Here is a 6,848-nt window from a genome sequence, read left to right as displayed (position 1 = left end):
ATTGTAATTTTCCACCCTTTCCGTTAGGATTTAACAGAAAACCCTAACGGAAGGGGCAAAGTGAAAGGAAACGAAAGTTGAATACATCAAAGTGAGAGGTTTTGAACAATGTGGGGTGTCTACAAAAAGCATGAAAGTATAGGGGGGTAAGTGAAGTTCACCCCCAAAAAAAAGAGGAAAAGGAAAAGAATAGAAGAAGAAGATAATTTGAAGGATTTCAGAGTCAAAGAAGATGTTATGGCTTTGATACCATGTCAAATTCTAAACGAAGAAGATGAAATATGGAAGAATTTCTGAATCATTCTCATTCACCTTCAAAGAATCACTTTACAAGTATATATAGCTGCCCTGTTTTCTACTGGAGCAGTAGTGTATTAATCAGTTACAAGCAAACTAATCAAACTAACTAGCTTAACTTACTAACTAAATAGACCTCTCTAACCAACTAGTAAACTGTAAACTACTTTGACTAAGTATTTACATGTGATTCAATTTGAGCTGCTGTTAAGGGTTGATCAAAGTGTAGGCAAAATTGACTGAAGCGACGCTATCTGATGCTATCTGACGTCACGTAGGATCAAAAAATTCGTTTGATATGACATTTAGTAAAATGGTGTGTTTAACTGAATCTAACGGCAATTAAAAATTTTTGACAGTAGGAATTTAATTGGCATTTCGATTGACCTTGGGAGTAAGTTTTCGAAGAAAAAAAAACTCAGGGAGTTTTTAATTTTGGCGGGTTAACTCAGGGACTAATTATACATTTACCCTTTTTTTTTGGGTTAGTGGTTTGATTTGAGGGTCCTCACATCTACCTTTATGTTAGTGATGGTATGTTCAAAATAATATCATTAGATTTAGATATACCTGACCACTGACTAAAAATTTAATTATATTATGCATAGATTTAGATATACCTTCACGTTATAAATAATTTTATAGATGGTGTTAAATTTTTAATAAATATTTCATAACGAGCTATATATATTATTATCAAACACTGAGAATTAAGCTCGTGACCAAACTAGTATTTTACAAATATGCTTTTATGTGGATATCAAATAGAAAATAATAAAATAAGACACACAATGATCTCTTATTGAGATGGTGATAAGTTCTCATTGAGATCTCAGTGGTAATTAGCTCTTGCTCATAACTAAGCAATATAGCATCTTCATGATGATAAGACATCACACAATTTATGTATACAAGCTAAATACTATATCTAATATACATTTTTATATTTTACTCTTACTAAAATGTACTCAAATGTTGATGTGATGAGCATTGTTCTTCCAAAGATTTCATTGGTGATAAACACTTGAAAGGTTGTCATTCAATGATGACGGTGGTGAGATAACAAAACAATGATATCGATAAATTGTAGCATATCTGCGTATTGACAAGTTATCATAATTCACTTTGATTCAACCTTTTAATGTTTTTTTGGTTTGATAAATTAATAAGTTTCTTGTTAGTTGTTACAATATTCATATATAGCACTGCCTTCCTTAACACGAGTAGACAATGTTCCAACATCTGGTTTGATAGAGTTTTTCACAGATGGTAATTTCTTCAATGCAAGCAATGATGTGGAACTAGTAGAAGTTGCTTCAAGTCTCACTATTTAAGGTGTAGTTGAAGAAACTGAAGAGTTATGATGATCACCCTGTGTAGTAACATAAAATGCTCAACTAGAAATTCTCATATGAAAAATTATCAAATCACAAATTTCTCATTTAAATATAATATAATTAAGGGAAAAATATAAAAAAGCCCCTCAAACTACCAGCCGTTTTCGATTTAGCCCCCTAATGTTCAAAAAGTGATAAAGTAGCCCCCAAACGACCAAACTATTGCGTTTTGGCCACTCCGTTAGTCAAAACCGTCAGTTTAGACGGAAACTGCAAAACGACGTCGTTTTGTGATGGGTAAGTTACTACAATGCCCTTTTATGAAAAAAAAAAATTTGAGAAAAATACAAAAAAGCCCCCCAAACTACCAGCCGTTTTCATTTTAGCCCCCTAATGTTCAGAAAGTGATAAAGTATCCCCCAACAAAATGACGTCGTTTTGTAATTTTCGTCCAAATTGACGGTTTTGACTAACGGAGTGGCCAAAATGTAATAGTTTGGTAGTTTGGGGGGCTACTTTATCACTTTTAAAACATTAGGGGGATAAATCGAAAACAGCTGGTAGTTTGGGGGCTTTTTTATATTTTTCCTTATAATTAATAGATTATAAAGAAATGATGTATCATATGCTTAAAAATTTACCTCCAATAGAGAATTGTTGGGAGATCTTGTTGTGCTGTAATTATGAACTTTTGGAGGACTCTTTGGATGAGACCAGAGAGTAGATCATTGATAGGCAAGTAATGTAAGACCCCAACAAAACATCTGTTTTCAAAGTTAAAGATTTCTTACTTAAACGGTTAATGTTTTCTTAAAACAAAGCCTTAAACCAAGAGACCTAAACATTTTTCAAAGAATCCAACCCCTTGAGACTTTTGGAAGCAAAAAAACCCCAAAACCAACCTACTGGCCGAGCGTGCTAAGGGACCGCACGAGTGCCCGCTCTTGGCCTAGGTGCGAGCGCTCGCTAGGGGACCACACGAGCATTCCCTGACCAGTCTTCAATCCATTGGGCAAAACCCAAACGAATGCCTCAACCTTTTTACCCATTGTGTAAATAGTACCCAAGCGCTCGCTCAACAGTACTCGAGCGCTCGCTTCCAATTCCGAAAAGTAATTTTAACCCATTATCCACTTTTTTAGAGCAAGGCACGCCTCTACCCTCTATATAAGCCCTACTCTTCGACCCTCAGCCACCTTCAACCTTAGGAAAACCTAACCGTAATGTGAGAAGAGACTTGGAAAACGAAGGAAGAGAGTTTGATGCCTTTGCTATTTTCTAAATTGATTTCTTGACGCTTCCTTTATGCTTTTTTTTTTTTTAAAAAAAAATTTATTTTTTACTGCTTTCCTAGTATTACAAGTTTTAAAGATGCCTTAACAAGTTCTTGCACCAATTTTCTTACAACACCAAGAATGATTTCGAAAAGCTTTCAACCCACCCTTGTTTCCTTTAAAGTTACATGATAACATATCAGGTATCTATATAGGGAGGGATTGCCCATACATAGTGCTCATGCCCATGGGCAATGCCGCAAGAGTTCAGGGGCGGCCGGCCGTAGCTACAGGTTATTTTTTTTAAGGTTACATGTTCCCACGAACAAAAGAATAGGCCTTGATACAAACTGGTATAGGCAACGAGCCCCTACTAGGGCTGGTGGTTGGCTCGGAGTACCCCATAGTTGATTGTCAAAAATTCCTTTTGTACTTCTAATTCATAGTTTTGTACTTGGATGTGACTATTTAGAGCATAGAAAGAGATGTACCAACCCATAGCTTTAGATAGAAGCCCAAAACACATTTTGGGAGTTTTTGGCCAAGCCTTAATTCTCAGGCTGAATGCTCGCCCTAGGGAGGGCACACTCGCCCAGAGAGCAAGGCAAACGCCCCTTAGCCCAAATATGTGGTACGAAGGTTTTTAGCAGCCCTTTTCGTTAGATGGAACCTCATAGAGTTCTCTAGTACTGCTTATAACAATGAGTCGTGTTTCGTTATAGCAGAGATTTGTGATGTCGGATGAATCAAGTGAGCACACGAGGTAAGTAAATACTTACGAACACTTTCCTTAAAAATGTGCGATATGTCAGCTGACTGAGCATGCGTATGATACGAGCATGCCTATATTTTGTACAACCTGGTAACTGCTTTAGTAAGTGGTTGATACAATGTATTATATGACATGGTATACTGGTACGTGCGGTATAATGACTATGTGTTTACTATATAGACTTGATTCTATGGTCAAACTGTTTGCGGATGTGTTATATGAACCTTAGATCCAATGATTAGTTCGTGATTGGCGTAGCTTTAACGGGCGGGTCACTACAGGACGTACATCATTAGTAGCGTAGGTCAGCCGAGATCGGACTCGATTTGGCTGCTAGTGTTATGGACAGTAGCGTACAATGGTTGGACACCGGCATTGTATTATAGGTCCATTGAGGTAGCGCCAACCCTGCTGAGAATATGTAATATCTCGAGTAGACCATATATGATAGTTATGACCTATAAAACATTAGTTTTCTACATTCAAATACTTAGGTGATTGCCGTCGGGAGTACACCACAATTTATCAACCAAACAATATTTTTAAGGTGTATTAATGGAGACAACACCTTTTTTAAATGCTTACTAAAACTACACATTTATTTCTGCTTAATAACAACGGGTTCATGTCATGCTTTATCGTAGGGTTTACTTACTAAGTTGTTAGATTTACGCAATTATTACTCTTGTAGGAAACGTGCTTATAGAATCAAAGAGTGGTACGGTTGCCGCTATAGACTTTGCTTAAGAAAGATTTTCAAACTATTATGAGGGTTGCTTTAAATTATTGTTAGTTGCTCTGTGTCTTGTATTGATGATTATACTTATACCTGTAATGATTAATAGACTTCTTAAATTTATTTCACCTTCTTATGCATTAACCCAGATAATGCTGAGAGGGATAGTTTTCCATTTAGCCACCAGTTGGTTAAACTGGGATAATTGCCAATAACCCTATCAGATTGGTCAATGCTGATTTTGGGGGCATTACAAGTAAAAACAAGCCATACCCTCCAAATTTTGCCCATGTCACAATCAAATAATTCTTAGGCCATTGGTTTAAGAGGACCTCCAAATTAATGTCGCCCTCAAGCTTTTGGAAAAAATAAAAAATAAAAAAATTGTTCTCCTTTTTCTTGACTTGCCCAAATTCACTGTAGAAACTTAACCTCCAAAATATTTGTGAAAGTGTCCCAAAACCTTTTGAATTTTCTCATCCTTAAAAAGATAAGAAAGATACGTGTAATATAGTACCAAAAAACAAAAGGGGGAGGACAGGTATTCTCTTTACCTAGTCCTACGTATATATTATTTTTTAAAAAGAAAGAAATAAATTGATCATTATTTCTCTCATTTAGTTTTTAGAAAATATTATCTACCTAAGAAAAAAAGAATATACTAGGAAAATATAAGGAGAACACCTACCATTTGTCAAAACAAAATAAAGATATTTGAACTAGAATAAAAAAGACACATAAACTGGGCATAATATAATTGTTGGGGAGACAAATACCCAAGGGATTCAAACAACAGTAAGTTAATATACATATTAGAACATCACTTCTAGCCCAAAAACCTAAGCTAATGGGCTTGGGTCCACTTATGTATATTAACCACTCTTATTATTTATTCCTTCTGAATGTGGAATACAAATCTCACAAGTGTATGCACAACAAATTTTCCAATCACTTGTGAGTCCTTTTCACATTGACCAAATTTTTCCACACACAAGAGTGTTACACGTACTCTAAGAGAAACCACTATTTTTACCAGAGTCAAACTCAACACGTCAAACCAAGACACTCATATCAGCAGCAGTAGAAGCTAACCATAAGCTCTGATACCAATTGTTGTGGAGCCAAACACCCAAGGAAGTCAAACAAGAGTAAGTTAATATACATATTAGGGTACTATTTTTAGTTCAAAAGCATAAGCTAATGGGCTTTGGGTCATTTAGGTATATTAACCATTCTTATTCTTTATACTTTCTCAATATAAGATACAAACCTTACAAGTGCATGCACAACAATAATAATATATCATAAGAGTTTTTAGATGGTTTGTAAAGCTAGCAAGTATCACTCTCCTTAAGAAATTACACTTCACCACCCTACAATACATTAGAGAATTCTTTCGATCTCAGCTCCAAATTCAGAGAGTTCCAATTATCAATTTAATGTTTCCATATTTTAAATATCAAGAAGCTTAAATATTGATTCTACGATGCCCTCTAAACTCCTTGATGAAAATGATGAAACTGATAACCATGTATCAGCGTTGACTCCTGAATCTAGGCGGTAATAATAGTACATAAGAGTTAGAGTCAACTCTAATATTTTTAGTTTTTTAGTTTTTGTTTTGTTTTGTTTTGTTTTATTTTATTTTTTCATTCAGAAAGTCATCAACGTTTACTTTTGAATTTAAACGCTTGATATATATATATATATATATTCAGAAAGTGATTAATGACTCGAATGTTGACGCTAACAGAGTCAAAATTGATATGTTTTAATTTTGTGTAAAGTCCACATCCAAAACTATTAAAAATTGTCAATGTCCTTCATAATGACGAAAATACCCTTAATAAAATTCCAAAAAAAAAAAAAAAAAAACTAAATCTAAAACTAAAAATTTGTTAAAATTCGAAAAAAAAAAAAAGAGAGTGGATTTTTTTTAAAAAAAATATTTTTTGTTAAAGAAAAAAAATAAAATATTGTTTTATTTATTTATTTATTTTTTTTCGAATTTATAGGGATATTTTTGTCTTATTGAAAAGAATTTAGGGTCAATGTCAATTTTTTTGTAGTTTGGAAGACATTGTCCTAATTAAAAGTTTGGAAGGGACATTGACAATTGAGTGATAGTTTGATAAGGGTATGTAGACTTTTTTTTTTTTTTTTTTTTTTTTTTAATTTTAATATTTAATATTTATAATTTTTATAAGAAAGTCATCAACGTTGACATTTGACTCAATGCTGATATATTATTATTAGCATTGACAATTGCATGTCGACGCTGATAATAATATGTTATTATTTGCTTCGACTTTTGTTGTTTCTAATAGGACAATCTCGTCGCTAATAGCTTCCCACTTCAACTCACGCGCACGTGGGAAAAAAATCCCACTAGGCTATTAGCGATGACATTTTTGTTGACACTAATATTATTA

Source organism: Corylus avellana, chromosome ca1, assembly GCF_901000735.1.
Source record: "Corylus avellana chromosome ca1, CavTom2PMs-1.0".
Taxonomy (NCBI): domain Eukaryota; kingdom Viridiplantae; phylum Streptophyta; class Magnoliopsida; order Fagales; family Betulaceae; genus Corylus; species Corylus avellana.
Note: the sequence above shows the minus strand (reverse complement) of the source record.